The sequence below is a fragment of the Saccopteryx bilineata genome, chromosome 6 (genome assembly GCF_036850765.1).
Source record: "Saccopteryx bilineata isolate mSacBil1 chromosome 6, mSacBil1_pri_phased_curated, whole genome shotgun sequence".
Classification (NCBI taxonomy): Eukaryota; Metazoa; Chordata; class Mammalia; order Chiroptera; family Emballonuridae; genus Saccopteryx; species Saccopteryx bilineata.
The window spans coordinates 74966963-74987195 of NC_089495.1; the positions used below are offsets into that span (position 1 = coordinate 74966963).

A 20233-nucleotide genomic window follows, 5' to 3' on the forward strand; every position below is an offset into this window, starting at 1 on the left:
GCTCAAATCATAGCTTCACTCCTGAATAGGAAGAAAGGAAGGAAGGAAGGAAGGGAGGGAGGGAGGTTGGGAGGGAGGGAGGGAGGGAGGGGAAAGAAAGAAAGAAAGAAAGAAAGAAAGAAAGAAAGAAAGAAAGAAAGAAAGAAAGAAAGAAAGAAAGAAAGAAAGAAAGAATCATCTTGTAAACTCAACAACATTTAATTTTGGAAGTAGCAGATGGAGCAAAAACAATGAGAAGTAGCACAGAGTTTTGAAATACAGGGGTCCTCAGGCCCTCAGTTTCGTTCCTACAACAGCGATATAACCCAAATTTTGGTGTAAATCAAAACACACCCTAGCCAAAGTCACTTACCTGTCCTAATACAGTTGTAAAATCTTAATTAGAACACAAAAATACAACTAAGCCACAGAAAAAGAACACTGTGTATTCTTCTGCCATGCACAACCAAACTATGATAGTTTGCCCACTTAGTCCATAAGTACAACGCTAATGGCATAAGCAAAACACATATCATTTTGTTAAGTTTTTATGGGAGTGAGCATCATAAACTCAAAACGTCATATGTCAAGACTGCCGTAACCCAAGGACTGCCTGTACATAACTTTTTTTTAAAATTAATAACCAACATACACAATTCAGATATTAATTTAGCCAGAGCACAAAAGAAAAAGCACCATCCAATGCAAAGGATATAGTTGGATGAAAAAAATCACTACCCTATTAAAAATGTTGAATGTTGTCATAAGCACACTGAGGGCAGAAGGAACAACAGAGCTCTCTTGAACCTCAGACTTCCCACAGCCTTCTATAAAGGTTTCTAATCCAACACACTCATTTACTATTTGCTTTTTATTACAATAAAGCAATCATTATAAATAAAGGTATGGCCTATCCTGTTATAAACAGGCACAATAATCAGTGAACTTGGCACTATAACCTTTCACTCACTTTACATTCCCTTCTAAATATGAGCATTTATAACATGCTCTTGAGCATAATGATACATAGGCCAGCCAAATTAGTGTCCTATCACTGAAATGTAGTGCCAGGAATGCAAGTAGTCAATGATTTGCTGGAGTCATTAGAGGCCACTCTGACACACAACAAACATATCCCACTACGTGGAGGTCAGTAACCAGGCAGCTCCTTTGCCTGCTGTGGCCAGGACACAACCCCAAGGCCTTTTAAATAGAAAAAGCACCAGGGTGGAGGGGAAGCTCATGGTAACACAAGACTCTCCTTGAGCCAGCCAAGTTTCTGCCCAACCCATAAAAACCAAAATTAAGGCAGCCTTATCTCCAAAGTTAGCTAATTCCCCCATAACAAATATTTCAAGAGTTGACTTAGCAAAAACACCACGTTTAAGAGCATGTGCTTTGGGTCAGATCTGGGTCCCATTGGCTATGTTTGTCTTGGCAATTTACTTGATTCTCAAAGCTTCAGTTCCCGTCTGAAGAAACTGGCAATAAGATCCCCTAGTTCAGTAGATTAGGAGGAAACGCACACAGGTACTTAGCAGAGTCCCTACCCTGATGGCAAGTGCTCATCAGCAAGCAGATATCACTAAGCTATATGAGGACAGGGTCTATCTTATTCACAAAGGCTCCCTAGCAAAGCCATGCTGGATCCCAATATTTAAAATTGCAGCCAGCCTGCCTGACACTCCCATCTCTCATCACTGCTTTATTATTGTATTTATAACCACCTACTGCATGCATTCACTTATTATCTGTCTCTCCTCCACAAGAATCCAAAAGAATTTTTGTGGTTTTGTTCCCTGCCATTGCCCAAGGGTCTTTAGGACAATGTCTATCCCTGGCAAGCATATAAAAGTATTTTATTAAAAATGTCAAGCACAGGCATGGCACATAGATGCTCTCAAATACTAATTGAATACAACATTTATTTAGCTTACAGAAATGTAGTTTAGCAAGAGAAAGCCTGAAATAATTAAAGCTCAGGAGATTCCCATGATGTCAAAAAAAAAAAAAGTTAAATTGGACTAGCTTATTAAACATACCCAATTTTGACTCAAATCATATTGATATTCATAATTGGGCTTCTTTTTTCAGCTACTATCTTGACAATTACAATAAAAAGGAATTCTTTACAATCATAGATAAGTAACCAAAAAAAAGGCAAAGACTCAAAAACAAAGACCAACTTTAAAGCACTGAGACATAATATAAGTGCTAGTCTCTACAATAAAAATACTTCCCAGAAGAGTTCTGTAAGACAGAAGCCAAAGAATCCGAGCCCACCTTGAAACCCAAATTTAACATAAAAGGTGTAGAAATGAAACACTGCTTGAAAAAAAATGACTATGTTGCATATGTTCTTAGCCTTCTCTGTTATCATACATTAATTATTATTTTTTATTTTTTCAATCACAGTTGATAGTCAATATATTATTTTATATTAGTTTCAGGTGTACAGCACAGTGGTCAGACAACCATATAATGTACAAAGCAATTTCCCTGATATTTCAAGTACCCACCTGGCACCATAACTATGTAATAACCATAGTTATTACAATATTATTGACTATATTCCCTATGCTGTATTTGAGATACACTAAGGTTTAAATATTGTGGTTTGACAGTCAGAATTAGCAAGTATAACATAGACATAATCTCCCACTCTGCTAATGGAATAGTTCTGGTAACTTCTTTACTACCTGACAAAGGGCCAGAACTTTCTGTCAGAGGTCAGGAAAAAAGAGCCACCAACTCTCAAGTGAGCCCATCAGTAGACACATTCATCTGTAACCATCTGTCCTAACAGCTGTTAGATATACTTAGAACCACAAAGCTCTAGGGCTGATCCTTTCTTTATTCAAAGCTATTTTAGAATACTAGTTCAACTTATCAATGAAGAAGCACCACCACTAACCTAGCCAAAGGCCCAGGGAAACAGAATCCGTGTAGGTGCTCTGCTCTCTGCAGGAGATCTGTGCCAGGCCCTTCCCTGAGAAGACAGCTTGGCCAAGAGGGCAGGTGCTGGGGTAAGACTCCCTGGGTGTGAATTTTGGATCCACTGTGATTAACTATGAGAACTTGATCATGTTATTTAACTCTGTGTCTCCATAGTCTCGCCTGAAAACTACATACCAGTTTCATTGGGCTTAAATGAGAAATTTTTTTTAAGTGCTTAACCCAGGTGGATCAAATAAAGGAGACATTTCAAGACTATCCTCCAGTTATCCATCTCAACCAAACAGTATTGGAGGAAGGGAAGTATCCAGAGGCCAGTCAGGATTCCCGGCACAAAGTATTCCCCCAGGAAAGACATTTCTGTGATGCACAACTCAAGACACTTTCATATTACGCTTTCCTTGCCATCATGCCATGAAAGGCTTTGAATAAGAAATTATTTCTAGAATAAGGGCAAACAAAAGCAAGGCATGGTGTGATATGACTGTTATTGACCAAACATCCATACTAACATCAAGCCAGCCCTCCTCACCCATCCTTTGTTTACCAGGGACTTCTTCTTGGCCAACACCCTTGACTATCCCAAAAGCTCAAAATCTGAAGGGGGATAAAAAAAAGTGCCTACATGGCCAAAATCTATCTTCCTCATAACTGAGAGCATAATTAGGGAACAATGTGTCAAAGGATGAGATTATATATATATTTCATTATAATTTGGTACAGCCAGTTGTGTTTCTAAGACTTCATCAAAAACATTTCCAAATACCTTCTGTTTCTCAAAGAGTTAACCCTAGGTCAATGTGCATGCACCCAGCACAGACTTCCCTAGAGACCCTTCCAGGGGACTGTAGAGAGCTGGACCCATACCTGATTCATGGCTGTGACCCGAAAAGCAACCACAAGCCTGCCTCAGAGCAGCCAAGCATTCAAATGCTCAGGTATAAGTCACCTAAAGCCACTCACAGAGCCAGCCCCGCAGAGCAGATCAAGGATGGAGAGGGATGAAATGAAGGACATTCTCCCTCATCTAAGATAAAGCTTCCGGACACAGGGCAAGGGGGTGAGAGGATGGGGTCAGAGAAGGGAAAGAGATTGGTGAAATTATACACACATAACACAGCGTTACAGAGAGCAGAAAAGCAAATCCTGGAGGGAAAGGAGGAAGGCTTTGGGGGGAGGGGGACAAGGGGGATGTTGAGGGGAACACAGGGGTATGCATTCAGGGAGACACTAGAATATATGTAAACACAATAAATTAAAATCAATAAAAAAATAAGATAAAGCTTCATAGAGTTTAAAACAGGATTCTACTTCTCTTTTTTATGTTACTTTCCCATACTTGCTACTACACCTTTCTTTTCTTCAAAGTAACAATTTCCTCATTTGCAATTTTGCAAGGTCCAATCTCTTCATGTTCTGCCCCAAATCATAATCCCCTAAGAATGGAAATCTCTGTGCTCCAAATGCATCTTCCCTTATCAAATCCCAGCTCTGAACTTGTCCAAGCCACTTCTGTAAAGATCAAACACCTTTATCTTATCAAACATCATCTGAAGAAATGTGATTAAAAACTCATGCTCATGCTGGGCCCTGGCCGGTTGGCTGAGTGGTAGAGCGTCGGCCTGGCGTGCAGAAGTCCCGGGTTCGATTCCCGGCCAGGGCACACAGGAGAAGCGCCCATCTGCTTCTCCACCCCGGCCCCTCTCCTTCCTCTCTGTCTCTCTCTTCCCCTCCAGCAGCCGAGGCTCCATTGGAGCAAAGATGGCCCGGGCGCTGGGGATGGCTCTATGGCCTCTGCCTCAGGTGCTAGAGTGGCTCTGGTCGCAACAGAGCAACGCCCCGGATGGGCAGAGCATCGCCCCCTGGTGGGCGTGCTGGGTGGATCCTGGTCGGGCGCATGCGGGAGTCTGTCTGTCTCCCTGTTTCCAGCTTCAGAAAAATACAAAAAAAAAAAACCACACAAAAAACAAACAAAAAAAAAAACAACTCATGCTGGAATGTCTGATAGGAAATTTTGCCCCAGGTACCAAGAGAAGTTTGGCTCCACCTCGCTAACAAGGAATCTGGAATTCTATAAGGAATCCAATTACAGCTTCCTACCCTACCCAGTCTCCTCCCTGCTACAAGGAGTCATTCTTTCCTTCCCCAATCCTACAGTCCCAATAGTCCCTTTCTCTTGACCAGTGGTAGTCAACCTGGTCCCTGCGGCCCACTAGTGGGCGTTCCAGCTTTCATGGTGGGTGGTAATGGAGCAACCAAAGTATAAACAAAAAGATAGATTTAACTATAGTAAGTTGTTTTATAAAGATTTATTCTGCCAAACTTAGCAAAAATCCGACATAAAGTACTTGCTAAGTAATTATTATTATATTCTTTAACTTGCTGTAACTCTGCTTTATAAATTTTATAAAGTAAAGTTACTTCCCTACTTTATAAATCACCATTACTGTGGAACCAGTGGGCAGTTAGAAAATTTTACTAGTAACAGAGATACAAGAGAGGGTGGTAGGTATAAAGGTTGACTACCCCTGCTCTTGACCCAGAATAAGCCTCCACCTTTATTGCTCAGAAAAACTGCAACTCAAGGTGATTATGTCCTCAGGCATCCACTTCCTGAGGCCACTTCCCAGAAGAAGGCTGGATTCTTTCTAGGGACCCAACCCTCCTAGAGTTGGTTCTAGCCCTGCCCCAGCCTTCCCTGGGAGGCCCCAGATAAACTGAATGTTGCCTCTTGGGAAAAGGGGTTGATGTTAGAGAAGCTGGGCTCATGAGTTACTTGGTCCCACTCCAAACCACTAAGTAATCCAGTTGTTGCTTATGAAGTCTGGCCACCTGTTCACAACTTTAAAAATGTCAAGAAATGAGGTCCTGAATCATGATTTCATAAGCAGTCACAAGTAGAAAAGTGTGTGGATGGCATCTGCTTTCAATCTGTCAGATATGTATGGGGAAGGGTGGAGGCGTGTACACGGCAGCAGGAGACCATTGAGACAACTCAAAGCAGGTGTCCTCCTCACGGCAGCACTGGCATCCTTTTTCTACAGGAAACAGGACAGTCTGCTTCCCGAGGGACGGAAAGGAGGGATTCTGAGCAACCCTAAGGATACTAAGTGAAATGTTAAGAAACAGCATTTGAAAATTTCTAACACTCCTTATCACTTTTGAGAAAAAGGCCTGCTTTTATTCCAAATGCAGGAATCCAAAAAAGGGTACTAGGAAGCTACTAGGTAATGGCTCCTTTCCCCATTAACATAAGTCCTATTTTTCTAACAATAAAACTCATCTATTACATTATTTAAAATAGAGCAAATACGACCACCTTTCTCTAATGACTATCAAATAAAAAATAGATACGTAAATAAAAGAAGCTAAAGATGAATTATTGGAAAACTGCCCTTATTCTTTCTTCCTCTCAAAAAGCAAGATGCATTTAAAAAAGGAAAAGAAATTCTTCCTTTTCTCCTACCTCCATCCCTCACAATGAAATTCTGTTCTAACTGATGATCTTCCAGTCATGTTAGACACATATGACTCACGTATTTTAGTCTGCCACTGCTACAAAATGCAGCTCTACCAGGCTGTGGAACTGTAAAAATGACACTTGAGAAAATAACACCACCTCTGGAGATAATCAGTGACCACAAACCGATCAACTTAGTGATTTCTCCATTTACCTATGTGAGAAAAAAAACCTCTTGGGAATTCAATAGTTTTTGCCCTAGCAACATAATGCTTGTTCCAAACATGATAAATGAGTAAGTACCCTCATCTGAAAAATAATTTGTCATTGAATTTCACACCCCTCCCACACACTACTAAAAATAGCTAAGTTTCACATAAAGAGAAAGGGAAAAACGCATGCATTAGAAGACACTGGCCCAGTTCCACTGAAATAATGAACTGGAAGAGTGCTGCTGTAGGAGCTGAAAGGTGGGTTTTATTTCTCTCTCGGCCACAGACTCTCTGTAATTCTACTTTTCTACTTTATGGAATGTTTGCTATTACACAAACTGATTCCACAATTGAGACTCACACGTATATCCCCTGTTAGACTGCTGCCCAGAAACAGACAATACCTGAATACAGAATTTAGTATCCAGTTCTGTGTTTGCATGTTCTGTATACTAAATGGTAGAAGTGATACACTCACATCAAACGTGTTGGGGAGAGGCTACAGTGGATGCCAATTATAGGCTCACCCGTAATTTCACTTCTGTAGACAACAATACTAGGTAGCAGCAGCAATAAAAATAGTGGGTTTTGGTTTCAGACATTTTCAGTTTGAGACACTGTTGGGCGGATAAAATGTATTATGCTCACTTTGTTAAAGATGGCGCTGCCCACGTGGAGGCTCATCGTCCAGGTGATATTAATGTGTGTCGGGGGCCGGCTGTGGGCAGGCAGGATCCTTGTAGCCTGGGGCTTGGTTTTAGACTAAGCCTTTCCCACCCTTTTTGATGTGGGGTGGTACAATTCCATCATGCCCCAGATAAGTGACTTTGTATTAGAAACTTCCCTATTTTGTATATTGGATTAAAGGTTATGCATCTACACTATAAAATGGGGCAGAACAGGAGCTTGCGGTCTTGGTTCCTGAGATTATCATTAGAGGAGACAGCAGAGAGGAGAGCAGAGAAAGGCCATGTGGAGGAGGCCAGGAGAAGCAGCCAAGATGGCGGAGTGTAGAGTGAGAAGCCAGTTTGTGCAGAGTTTGTGCAGGAAGAAGGAAGGAGATGGGGAACAGAGGTGAATAAGTCTGGTGAGCTAGAAACCTTTGATTCTAGGAAACTCGGGTAAGTCAGTAGCTTTGTGAGCACTGAATGAGTGGGTTTTGGAGCCCAGTGTATGTTTTATTTGCCCGCCGGGTGCAAGCTAGGATTAAAGATGATGGCCCATCAGTTTTTGGCTCCATTGTTTCTTTACCAACTGTCCAAATCCAATGTGAACCTGCATGGGCCAGGCTGCTGTGATGGTAGACACGGCTACTGACTTTACAGACACTTAATAGACAAAGTAGAAAGGTGAAGCAACTGGTAATTAGGTATACAAGTAAGATGTTCAAGGAGCGATTCAGGTGGGAGATACAAACTAGGACAGCAATTTTCAAACTTTTTCCATTTCATAGCACACATACACTAATTACTAAAACTCTGTGGCTCACCAAAATATTTATTTTTTGTTGATATGACAATAAAAATAGATATAATTGATTCACTCACACGAATGTCTATTGTTTTGCTGGCTGCTGTCATTTTTTAATTTGACAATCTAAGGGAAAAGAGGTCAGTGCCCTTGACTATACAGTCCGGTACTGCATGTTTTAAAAAATTCTGGCGGCGCACTGGATGAAAATTGCTGATCTAGGGAGCGGTCAGCCTAGAAAAGAAAGGTAAGGTATGAAGCTAAAATGAGATCACCTAACAAATAGGTGTAGATAGAGGAGAGGTCAAGGATTGAGCCCAACACATAAAGGTTAAAAAGTAGAGAACAAGCCAGCAAAGCAGAGAAGCATCCAGGGTGTGGGAGCGGTGCCCGAGGGAAGGCGAGCGAGGCCGAGGGGCAGACGGGGTCAGCAACGTGTGAGGGAGAGACGGGGCTGAGGAGTGACTGCTCGCTCTTTTCCTAACCCTTCTTTATGATAGCTTACCTCTAACCACAATTACTGATTACTTCTCCTCAAAGGAGGAAACATAATGTATTAACTTCAACAAAAATCCTCTCAAACTCCTGATGTTCCTAAAGACAGAATTTAGGAGAACCCTGAACTAGACATCTTACGTGTCCTTCCAAACATTTGAGCCCAGGCTCAGCAAAGTCAATATGAAATTTCACTATAAATACTAAATCTTTAGTCCTTTACATAATAATTTTGGAACAACAACAACATGCCAAGTGAGATATCTTTTCTTTCTTTTTTTTTTTTTTTGTATTTTATTTATTGATTTGAGAGAGGAGAGAGAAAGAAAGGTGGGGCGGGAGAGGAACGGGAAGTTATCAACTCATAGTTGCTTCTGGTATGTGCTTTGACCGCGCAAGCCCAGGGCTTCAAACCAGTGACCTCAGCATTCCAGGTTGACACTTAATCCACTGTGCAACCACAGGTCAGGCTTGCTGGCTTTTTTTTTTTTTTCTGTTTAGGAGTATTTCTTGTCTTGGGCAAAAAAAAAAAATCTATGAGTCACTTTAACAAATGCATTTTTTTTAAATTGTGGACAAACATATGCCTTAAAAGAGTTTCAGAAAAAATAATGTAGAATACAGAATTCATATTTTTGAAGTGGTATGAGGGAATGTTGAAACTGGTGAGAAGGCTTCTTCAGAAAAGTGAAGCAGCTCAGAGAACAAATGAGCCCCCAGGTATCTGCCCCAGGACCACCTTAGCTTCCACCTTCAACTCCAGTTGTGCATTCCTTTATCCCATTAACCTGTCAACTATACTGTCTAATAAATTCTACTGAGTGTACAGAAGAATTTAGGATTCACATTCCCCTGTACCAGGTAAGGTACTTTCAAAGTCAGTGTTCCTCAAACTGTGAACCATAAAACATGAGAAAATGGCAAAATTTTAATAGGACTGAAGGTAAAAAATCTTTGCAAAGTGCTGCATATTTTCTTCTTATATATACAAGGTGGGGCCATATGAAAAATACAATTATTAATAAATAATGATAAAAGAATAAACTCTGTTTTACCTACTTGCAACTGCAAACTTACTTTTGCCACAACCTATATTGCTTATTGAGTTTTTGCTTTTCAAAAGGTCTACTGGGTCTTTGTTTATTGGTACTGGAAAATCTTTTTTTTTTTACAGAGACAGAGAGAGAGTCAGGGAGAGGGACAGACAGACAGGAACGGAGAGATGAGAAGCATCAATCATTAGTTTTTCATTACACATTGTGACACCTTAGATGATCATTGACTGCTTTCCCACATGTGCCCTGACCGCGGGCCTTCAGCAGACCAAGTAACCCCTTGCTCGAGCCAGCGACCTTGGGTCCAAGCTGGTGAGCTTTTGCTCAAACCAGATGAGCCCGCGCTCAAGCTGGTGACCTCGGGGGTCTCGAACCTGGGTCCTCAGCATCTCAGTCCAACACTCTATCCACTGCGCCACCGCCTGGTCAGGCGGTACTGGAAAATCTTTAAGTATCTCTTTGTAGACATTGGTAGCCAAGCTGTTTTAGTTTGTGATCCCTAAAGCCAACTATGAGACAGGGAATCATGTGCACATACTTTACATGGGAAGTGATCTTAGGAAACACAAGTGAGGGAGGAATAAGATAAGTGAGATGGAAAGGAAGAAAAGTGGTTAAGAGTGTATTAAGGAGCAGAACGCTGCTGTGCATAATAGGAACTCCGTCAAACAAAACAGATCTGAAGTATCTAGCATGTAAACATTATTTCCTTCTGGTGCACGTGAAAGTTCTCTGCAAAGCGTCAGGTGATATAAATTATTACCTATCAGTTATTCTTACACCAATTCCTTAGGTGTAGTTTATATAAAATGTGCTATGTATGCATAGAGTACAAACTCCATATTGTCCAAGTATTGATGCTACACATTCAGAAGTCTCCATTTTGCTTAGAAGTGAATTATTCTCCATTGTCTATAAGCCAGACTTGTTCCAAATTTTTAATTTTCAGCAGAGGAAAAATAAGTGTCCCGCCCTCCTCAAAAAATCTCCAGCCCAAGTTCATCATAGATCATTTTAGTCTTAAATTTTGCCTGTTCAGGATAAGCCTTTCTTTATCTGTTTACTGGAACAATTCCAAGAGAAAAAAAACTAAATTTTTCTCAATTTTGTTTAATCCAAAGGTTCACAGCCAATATGAATTTAGAGCAGGGTTTCTTGATCTTATATTTTTTGTTGTGGGGAGCCTCCTGTGCACTGCAGGATGTAAACGGCGTTCCTGGCCTCATCCACTGCACACCAGAAGCGCTTGCCCTTCCTGAGTGTCAGGAGACTCAGAATATCCAGATACTGTCAAATATACCCCCTCACGGGAGGGGGGAGCCACACAGGCTGTCCATATTTGAGAACCATGTTTCAGAGGATCTAAGAATTTAACTAACTCTCCTTAATCAAATACAGCATACTCAAGATTTCCATGGGCCTAAAATTAGCTGAAAAGGTTGTTTAATGACTACAATCTAGAAAAAGATATCAAATGCATGAGAGCAAAGCAAACAGCCAACCAATTACTACGCACCTGAGAAGTTAATTAAAAACATACTATCAGATCCAAGGGCAAGACATTAGCCCTGAATCATAACTAACATTCAGAAAATATGTACTAAATGCTGAAAGAATTACAACTTAGAATAACGAGGAGCTCAGCATTCTCATTACCATGGAAAAAAATGCATGCAAGTCCACTTGTCTTTCAGACATAAAGTGGTAAAGAAACGCTTGTCAGAGCTTCATTTTGTCCATTACAGCTGTATGGCATAATATCCCATCTAGAGTCTGACCAACTCAGATGCTCCTCCAATTAAAACCTTGCTTAAGCCATTATCTAAATTTATATATTTTAGGTCCCATTTATCATGCACCCCAGAATGGTTAAGAACATTCTTTAAAATACATCCATATATAAAATAGATTGCATATACATAGATAATTCATATTGTACTACGGTAGAGTTTTAGTTTAAAAAATTCTATTTCTAATTTTTTACTCCTATTCACAATATTGATAACTTATTGAACACTGTGGTAGGTTGAATAATAATCATCTCCAAACCGTAGATTTTCATATGCTCTAATCCCTGAAATTTTCTAATGTCACCTTATATGGCAAAAGAACCTTTGCAGATGTGATTAAGTTAAGGATCTTGTGATACGGAGATGTCCTAGACCAGGGGTCCCCAAACCTTTTACACAGGGTCCAGTTCCCTATGCCTCAGACCATTGGAGGGCCAGACTATAAAAAAAAACTATGAACGAATCCCTATGCACACTGCACATATCTTATTTTAAAGTAAAAAAACAAAACGGGAACGAATACAATATTTAAAATAAAGAACAAGTAAATTTAAATCAACAAACTAACCAGTATTTCAATGGGAACTATACTCCTGTCACTGACACCAATGAAAGAGGTGCCCCTTCCGGAAGTGCAGCGGGGGCCGGATAAATGTCCTTAGGGGGCCGCATGCAGCCCACAGAGCCCTAGTTTGGGGACTCCTGTCCTAGATTATTGAGGTGGGCCTACATGTAATTACAAGTGTTCTTGTTACGGAGATGAAGAGGGGGACTTGACTACTATGCACAAAAATGCCAGCTGCCTCTAGGAGGGAAAAGGCAGAGAAATGTTTCTCCCTCTAGAGCCTCAAGTTGCAAAGAGCCCTGCTGACACCTTGATTTTTTTTTTTCATAGTTTTGCCACTTTATTTTATTTTATTTTTTTTTAAATAATTTTATTTTTTTAATGGGGTGACATCAATAAATCAGGATACATATATTCAAAGATAACAAGACCAGGGTATCTTGTCGTTCAATTATGATGCATACCCGTCACCCAAAGTCAGATTGTCCTCTGTCACCTTCTATCTTGTTTTCTTTGTGCCCCTCCCCCTCCCCCTTTCCCTCTCCCATTCCCCCCTCCCCCCCCCGTAACCACCACACTCTTATCAATGTCTCTTAGCTTCACTTTTATGTCCCACCTACGTATGGAATAATGCAGTTCCTGGTTTTTTCTGATTTACTTATTTCGCTTTGTATCATGTTATCTAGATCCCACCATTTTGCTGTAAATGTTCCGATGTCATCATTTCTTATGGCTGAGTAGTATTCCATAGTGTATATGTGCCACATCTTCTTTATCCAGTCATCTATTGACGGGCTTTTTGGTTGTTTCCATGTCCTGGCCACTGTGAACAATGCTGCAATAAACATGGGGCTGCATGTGTCTTTACGTATCAATGTTTCTGAGTTTTTGGGGTATATACCCAGTAGAGGGATTGCTGGGTCATAAGGTAGTTCTATTTTCAGTTTTTTGAGGAACCACCATACTTTCTTCCATAATGGTTGTACTACTTTACATTCCCACCCAACAGTGTATGAGGGTTCCTTTTTCTCCACAGCCTCTCCAACATTTGCTATTACCTGTCTTGCTAATAATAGCTAATCGAACAGGTGTGAGGTGGTATCTCATTGCTGTTTTGATTTGCATTTCTCTAATAGCTAAAGAAGATGAGCATCTTTTCATATATCTGTTGGCCATTTGTATTTCTTCCTGGGAGAAGTGTCTGTTCATATCCTCTTCCCATTTTTTTATGGGATTGTTTGTTTGTTTGTTGTTGAGTTGACACCTTGATTTTAATCCGTTAAGATTCATTTTAGACATGTGACCTCCAGAACTGTAGGACAATAAATTCGTGATTTTAGTCACTTACAACAAATTTGTTACAGTGGCAACAAGAAACCAATAGAAATTCTATCTCAGCATTGCAAAACAAATTTCACATGAAGTTTAACTTTATTTCTGATATACCTCTATAGTTAGCAGTGTCTCCATTTTATAGATGTGATACCAAAACTTAATGAAATTGTAAAGCCAGTATCCAAGGGCACCATCACAGCCGCCTGGCCCATGCAGGTTTGCATTTGATATAGACAGATGGTAATGAAACAACGGAGCCAAGAACTGGTGGGCCATTACCTTTAATCCTAGTTTGCACCCGGCGGGCAAGAAATACACACAATGGGAAAACACTTCCCTTTCCATTCAGGGCTCCCAAAGCCACTGACTAATCCGAGTTTCCTAGAATCAAAGGTTTCTACCTCACCAGCCTTATTTATCTCTGTTCCCCATCTCCTCTCTGCACAAACTGGCTTCTCCCTCAACATTCTGCCATCTTGGCTGCTTCTCCTCTCCTCCACGTGGCCTTTCTCTGCTCTGCTCTCTAATGCTAATCTCAGCAACCAAGAGAGAGAGCAAACTCCCGGGTCTGCCCCATTTTATAGTGTAGAAATCAAAACCTTTAATCCAATATACAAACAAGGAAGTCTCTGATACAGAGTCACTTAGGGTGGGAAAGGCTTAGTCTTAAAACTAAGCCTTAGGCTATAATGACCCTGCCTGCTTACAGGCTGTCCCCCACACCCAGTGCAAACTATAAGTGACTATATAGTTGTAATTTAAGCCAATGTCAATGTCACTTCAAAGCTGACTCATAGCACTATGAGTGTTTGGCTGAAAAAGCACACCTACTGCTTATTCTCCATTTTGACCTTCATCCATACTAACCACTGCCAACAGTGCCACCTGCATCTAATTAGTGTCATTGAAACTCAATGCAAAACTGAAATTTGTCACTAAATTCTCATATGAAACTATTTAACTCAGAGGTTTTTATAAATCCAGTAAGTTAAAAAAAAAGATCCACAAGAAATACACCTTTCCCATACAGAACTGCAGTACAAATGACACTAGAAAAAGAAATGAAATAATGGATATTTTTTCTTTCTTTGTGAATACATTTTCCAAACCTCTCAGGACTAATAAAACCAAAGCCAATCTATCTCATGAGTAGAGATAAACAAAGTCTGAGAAATTGGCTAATTATCTAAGAAAGATAAAAAATTAAAAACAAATATTGACTAATCATTTTACAATTTGTATAAAGTTATCTGTTTTCATTAGAAAGTCAACCCAATGCATTATTTATTTACTTATTTATTTATATATTTTATACAATGCATTATTTAAATTTCCACTTACATATACTACCTTTGATAGGTTTACTACTACCTACTTAGCCTTCCATATAAGACTGGATATTTCAGAATGTGATCAAAGTGTGGGGCAGCTGTGTTAGACTTGCTCACTGGTCCTGACTGTAAGCACTCTACCTGATTGATGCGTGGGTGCACAACGGCACCACATGTGCAGGGCCTGTATAAGGCTGTGGGTGCTTGCGCTCAAGGGGACTGCAGATGCGTGGATTGCCTGCCTGCCACTGGGAGGGGCCATTTTGCTGTTCATCTGACTGAAAGGCAGTTTCCCCTGCCTGAGTGCTCATCCACCATTGCAAGATCTATTAAATAGAATGGCCCAACGCTTTCTGGCTCCACAATTTCTCTACCATCTGCCCAAATCCAATGTGGACCTGCCTGGCCTCGGCCACTGGCATTACACAAAGCATCACCAATCACCCTATATAAACCTTTGAGGAAAAAAATGGACATGCTTCAAAGGAATAACATAATTGGCTTCCAAATTCAAATTAATATATATAAACCCACTTATTAATTTTAAAGTTTAACATACATTCAATCCAGATATCCTTCAGAATAGCTTATATTTACTGCTATCAATTTTCATTTTTCAATTTTATCTGTGAATACCTTTTTGAAATTTCTGAGATTAATGTACCTAATGAGGTGGGTTTTTTTCCCACTCTCTCCCCTTCACCATATTTACAAACCAAATTCAACTAATATTTCCCAGACAACTTTTCTCAGATAGGCGTTTTGTTTTTCCATTTCTTTCCAAGTGAGAGAAGGGGAGACAGAGACAGACTCCCACCAGCACCTCCACTGGGATCCACCTGGCAATCCTGGCTCAGGCCATGCTCACAACTGAACTATTTTTAGTACCTGAGGCAGAGCTTCCAAGGAACCATCCTCAGCACCCAGCGCCAGTGCGCTCAAACCAGTCAAGCCATGACTGCAGGAGATGGGAGGGGATGGGTGGAGAAGCAGATGGTTGCTTCTCCTGTGTGCCCTGACTGGGAACAGAACCCGGGACATCTACACGCTGAGCCGACACTCTAGCACTAAGTCAACCGGCCAGGTAGGCCCTCTACATTCCCACTATCATTATCCCAGATCAAAATTTAAAATGTAGTAAGTTCCTAAATGCAGGCATCATCCAGTCCCCGAGCCTGTTTGTCCTTGCATGTGCTCCACCCTGGTGAAGGGCCCCAGGTCTCAAGGCCAGAAAGCTATAAGCCAAAACAAGTCCTCTCCCTCAAACTCTCACTTGCCACCAACCAAATCCTATCAATCCTAACTCCTAAATATGTCTTGAAGTCCTCTCTTTTTCTCAGAGGTAATTCATTTCTTTTCTTTAGTTTTTCCTCTCCTCCTCCTCCTCCTCCCTCAAAGTCTGAGAGACAGGTGGGCTTAAATGCCTCAAAACCCTTCATCAGATGGAACCCTCCCCACACCGTCTCCCTTAAAACCGTTGCTTCTATGGCACTTACTCCCCTTGAGTCAAGTCCACAGTGCAGCTCTCACATTCATGACCTGGCCACGGTTAGTCGCCTCAGGTCTTGCCCTGCCCCCTCACAAACCCACAAGTCTTTCATGAAGCATCCCCAGAATTCTATCAACAGCCCTGCCCTCCCATATCCCCACAGGACACACAGGAGGTTTTCTCTTCCCACCTGGCTCCCGACTCTTCTCTCCCTCTTTTGAGCTACTTCATGCTTTGAGATTAGGCTTACGGTCCCTGAAGCCCTCCTACCTTCTCCCAGAGGCCTCTCTCATGAGCTCATGGGTGCATCAGCACTGGATGGCTTTAAAGTATCCCATTATGTTATAATGTATCATGAGTTTCTCTCCAGTCTTTCCCCCTAGATTGTGAACTTGACACATTCAGAGATAGAATGTGTTTATCTCCGGCCAGGACTTAAAACACAGGCACTAAAATATTACTTGGAAGATTAATCTTTAGCTCCTCCTCTCAAAACATCTATATTAAGCATCCAGGATCATTTTTAAGGAGCCATTTTGACCTTGTCATTTGCTCCCTTTCATCACCATTAAACTATAGGGCTCCCCAGGCTTTAACCTTGAATTTAACTTTGGTTATATCCCCCCATTTCCATCTTTCAGTCATTTCCTATTGCATCTCATCCTATTCTGACTTCAGTCAAGCAAATCTAATACAATAGGGCCTCTCTACGCTCACTTCAGGGCTAAATATGCCATTCCTTATACCTAAAATGCCTAGAATCTGTCACACATTTAATTCTTAACTGTCAATTTCCAGGAAACTCCCATGGAACAATAGCATGTAGCTGGAACACCATCACTTCGGACACAGTAACTCCAAAAAATGTGAAGCCATACATTATTCATCCACACATATCCATTGATGATGCCTCACCACCTCCAAAGGAACTTTGAGGATTAATCCCATTTTATTTTCTCAAACATATTTCATAAACTGGAGGTTTTGTTAAATATCTATATAAGCTAAAGTAAAAATATCCTTAGGATAAATTTCTCTCTGAATAGTTCCCATTGGTTTATCCCTAACTAGAACAGAAGTTCTCAAACCACGGTGCCCAGATCAGCAGCACCTACAGTATCTTAGATAGAACTTGTTCGAAATGAAAATTCTCAGGCTGCCTGACCTGTGGTGGCACAGTGGATAAAGCGTCAACCTGGAAATGCTGATGTCGCCGGTTCGAAACCCTGGGCCTGCTTGGTCAAGGCACATATGGGAGTTGATGCTTCCAGCTCCTCCCCCCTTCTCTGTCTGTTTGTCTGTCTGTCTCTCTCTCTCTCTCTCCCCCCCTCCTTTCTAAAATGAATAAATAAAAAATTTAAAAAAAAAATAACAATTAAAAAAAAAAAATTCTCAGGCTCTACTCCATATCCACTGAATCAGCAACTCTGCAGTCAGGGCTCCCATAATATAAGGTGACCAACTTTTTTTTTAATTTTATTTATTCATTTTAGAGAGGAGAGAGAAAGGGAGAGAGAGAGACAGAGAGGGAGGCAGAGAGGGAGACAGAGAGAGAAGGTGGGGAGGAGCTGGAAGCATCAACTCCCATATGTGCCTTGACCAGGCAAGCCCAGGGTTTCGAACCGGCGACCTCAGCATTTCCAGGTTGACGCTTTATCCACTGCACCACCACAGGTCAGGCGGTGACCAACGTTTTTTACAATGAAAGGGAGGACAAAAATAAATTGAAGAAAACAGTATTGTAAATAAACATTTTATTCATTGCAATAATATACTATAATATAAATACATAATAAAATATTTGTAATATTTTATATTGTAATTATGCTTATATGCCTATTAATTTTTAAAAATAATTGTAAGAAAAAAGTACTCATTTAGATAAAAATACGTCACATCACACACAATGGATTGACTCTGCATCGATCGAATACGGACATTTACAGCTTAGTCTTCCAATATCAAAAAGGAGGACATGTAAGAGGACACTTTTCAAGGGAAGACAGAACTTATAAAAGAAGGACTGTCCTCCCTAAAGGAGGACGATTGGTCACCTTACATAATAACGTCTCGGTGAACCCCCTCCCCATGATTCTGATGCATGCTAATGATTGAGAGCTACTGAAATATACCAAAGTGAAAAGTACATCTTAAGTAAAACTACAGCTTCAACTAGTTTAACTACTTTGAAAAGGGAAGTTAAACTGAAACATAATTCCTCCTCCAGCCTTGGCCAATTAGGATTTAAAACAAATAATGAAAACACAAAGAAACTCAAGTGAAAAGCCTGAAACTAGTGCCAATGATTTTCAAGTGTTGACTAAAAAAACCTCAATGTGCTTCATTGTGCTTCGGTGTGCTTAAGAAAGCGCCACACACACATGTGCTCAGCCTGCTGCTGTCACTGCACACCGAGTTTGCTCTTAGGATGTCTCAGTCCAGGGATCTAAAGGCCAGGGAACGTCACTGAGTTCATTACCTAACACTGCTTAAGCTGCAACACTGCAGGGCAGCCAGACAAGAATACCTAAACAAAAACAAACATGCACAAAGTCCCCATAGCACAAAAGTGATTTCTTCTCTAAATTTTCTGAAAAGTCAACCACTGCCAGCTTTAAAGCAATGCTGTTCAATACATTAAAGTAAGTTAATTTTGTTGCAGTCACCTTATAATTCCCTCATAATATCATGCATTCCTGTTTTAAGTCTCTGAAAAAGGGTAACTGATGAGAAGTCAAGCCGAAACATTTTTGAATGACTTAATCTCTAATTTGTTTGCTCCAGTTAAAAAGAAGGTCTGAATTAAGTAACATTGCACTAATTCATCTGAATGTGGTGAAAGATTAAGTGACCATGAATCTAAAGCCAGTTTATTAAAAAATTCCAATCACAAAATTATAATCCAAAATTGCTTCCATAAAAAGTTGTGTATAAACAGAGTTGTAAGGCACCACTAACAAACATTAACACAGACCAACTTGTTGAAATTAGGTACAAAACATGGATTTTTAAAAATCCCAAACAAGTACACTGGCCACACAGACAAGTTACCATTGGTAAACTTCTTGATATTCTAAAATGTGAAAAAATGCGAACATATTCTGGTCTAATTTAAGCAGTTGCTTTTCAAATTTAAACCTAGACCTTGATTTATCCAAGTTACTAAATCTGAAATAGAATAATGAATTAAAATGTAGATAGAGTACCTATACTATAGACATCACTCACTAAAATAACAAATGAAGTTAAATCTGGTAAAACGAAGTACTAATCTCCTTCACATCTTTTGCTGCTCTGGTCAAACTGGCAGCAAGAAACAGTAGAAGAAACTACAGCCAGACCAGGAGGTGTCCTGAAATCAGGACACCTGTCTTAGCTCACAGGTGGTCTTGCAAGAGCCGCCCTCACTCTGCTGGACGACTTTCTCCTCTTATGTGAAAGGACTGCTTTCGATGAGATGCCTGTTAGTATCTTCCAGCTCAGATGTTCTGATTTTACATCTTATAAAGGAATATTCCCTAAAAGTATATTTCTCAAATTAAATATTCCCACTATAATTTTAAGATATGAAAGGCAACTGTTTTGTGAGTCTCCCCAGAGAGCCTCTCTGGTAAGTTTCAATAAAGCTGTGAGTACATCAGCTGTATGACACGACTAGGCACTCTGAACTAATATATAAATAAACAGATGTTCACATGTATACTTTGATTATAATTGTGGAATAATATGCTCCAGAGTTGAAGACTGACCATTTTGAACACAATATTTATCTCTTCACATCTCTATGTCTATCTTAAAGAGTTTTAAGAAATTTTTTTTTATTTATTTATTTTTCCTGTATTTTTCTGAAGCCGGAAACGGGGAGAGACAGTCAGACAGACTCCCGCATGCGCCCGACCGGGATCCACCCGGCACACCCACCAGGTGGCGACGCTCTGCCCCTCCGGGGCGTTGCTCTGTTGCGACCAGAGCCACTCTAGCGCCTGGGGCAGAGACCAAGGAGCCATCCCCAGTGCCCGGGCCATCTTTGCTCCAATGGAGCCTTGGCTGCGGGAGGGGAAGAGAGAGACAGAGAGGAAGGAGAGGAGGAGGGGTGG

The 20233-nt window shown here is 40.6% G+C and overlaps 1 protein-coding gene across 8 annotated transcripts in view; it reads right to left on the bottom strand.

Annotated features, from left to right (window-relative positions):
* The window catches only part of LMO7 (LIM domain 7), a 249815-nt gene that overhangs the window by 69838 nt on the left and 159744 nt on the right, over positions 1-20233 (bottom strand). The gene's annotated exons all lie outside the window — the stretch shown is intronic.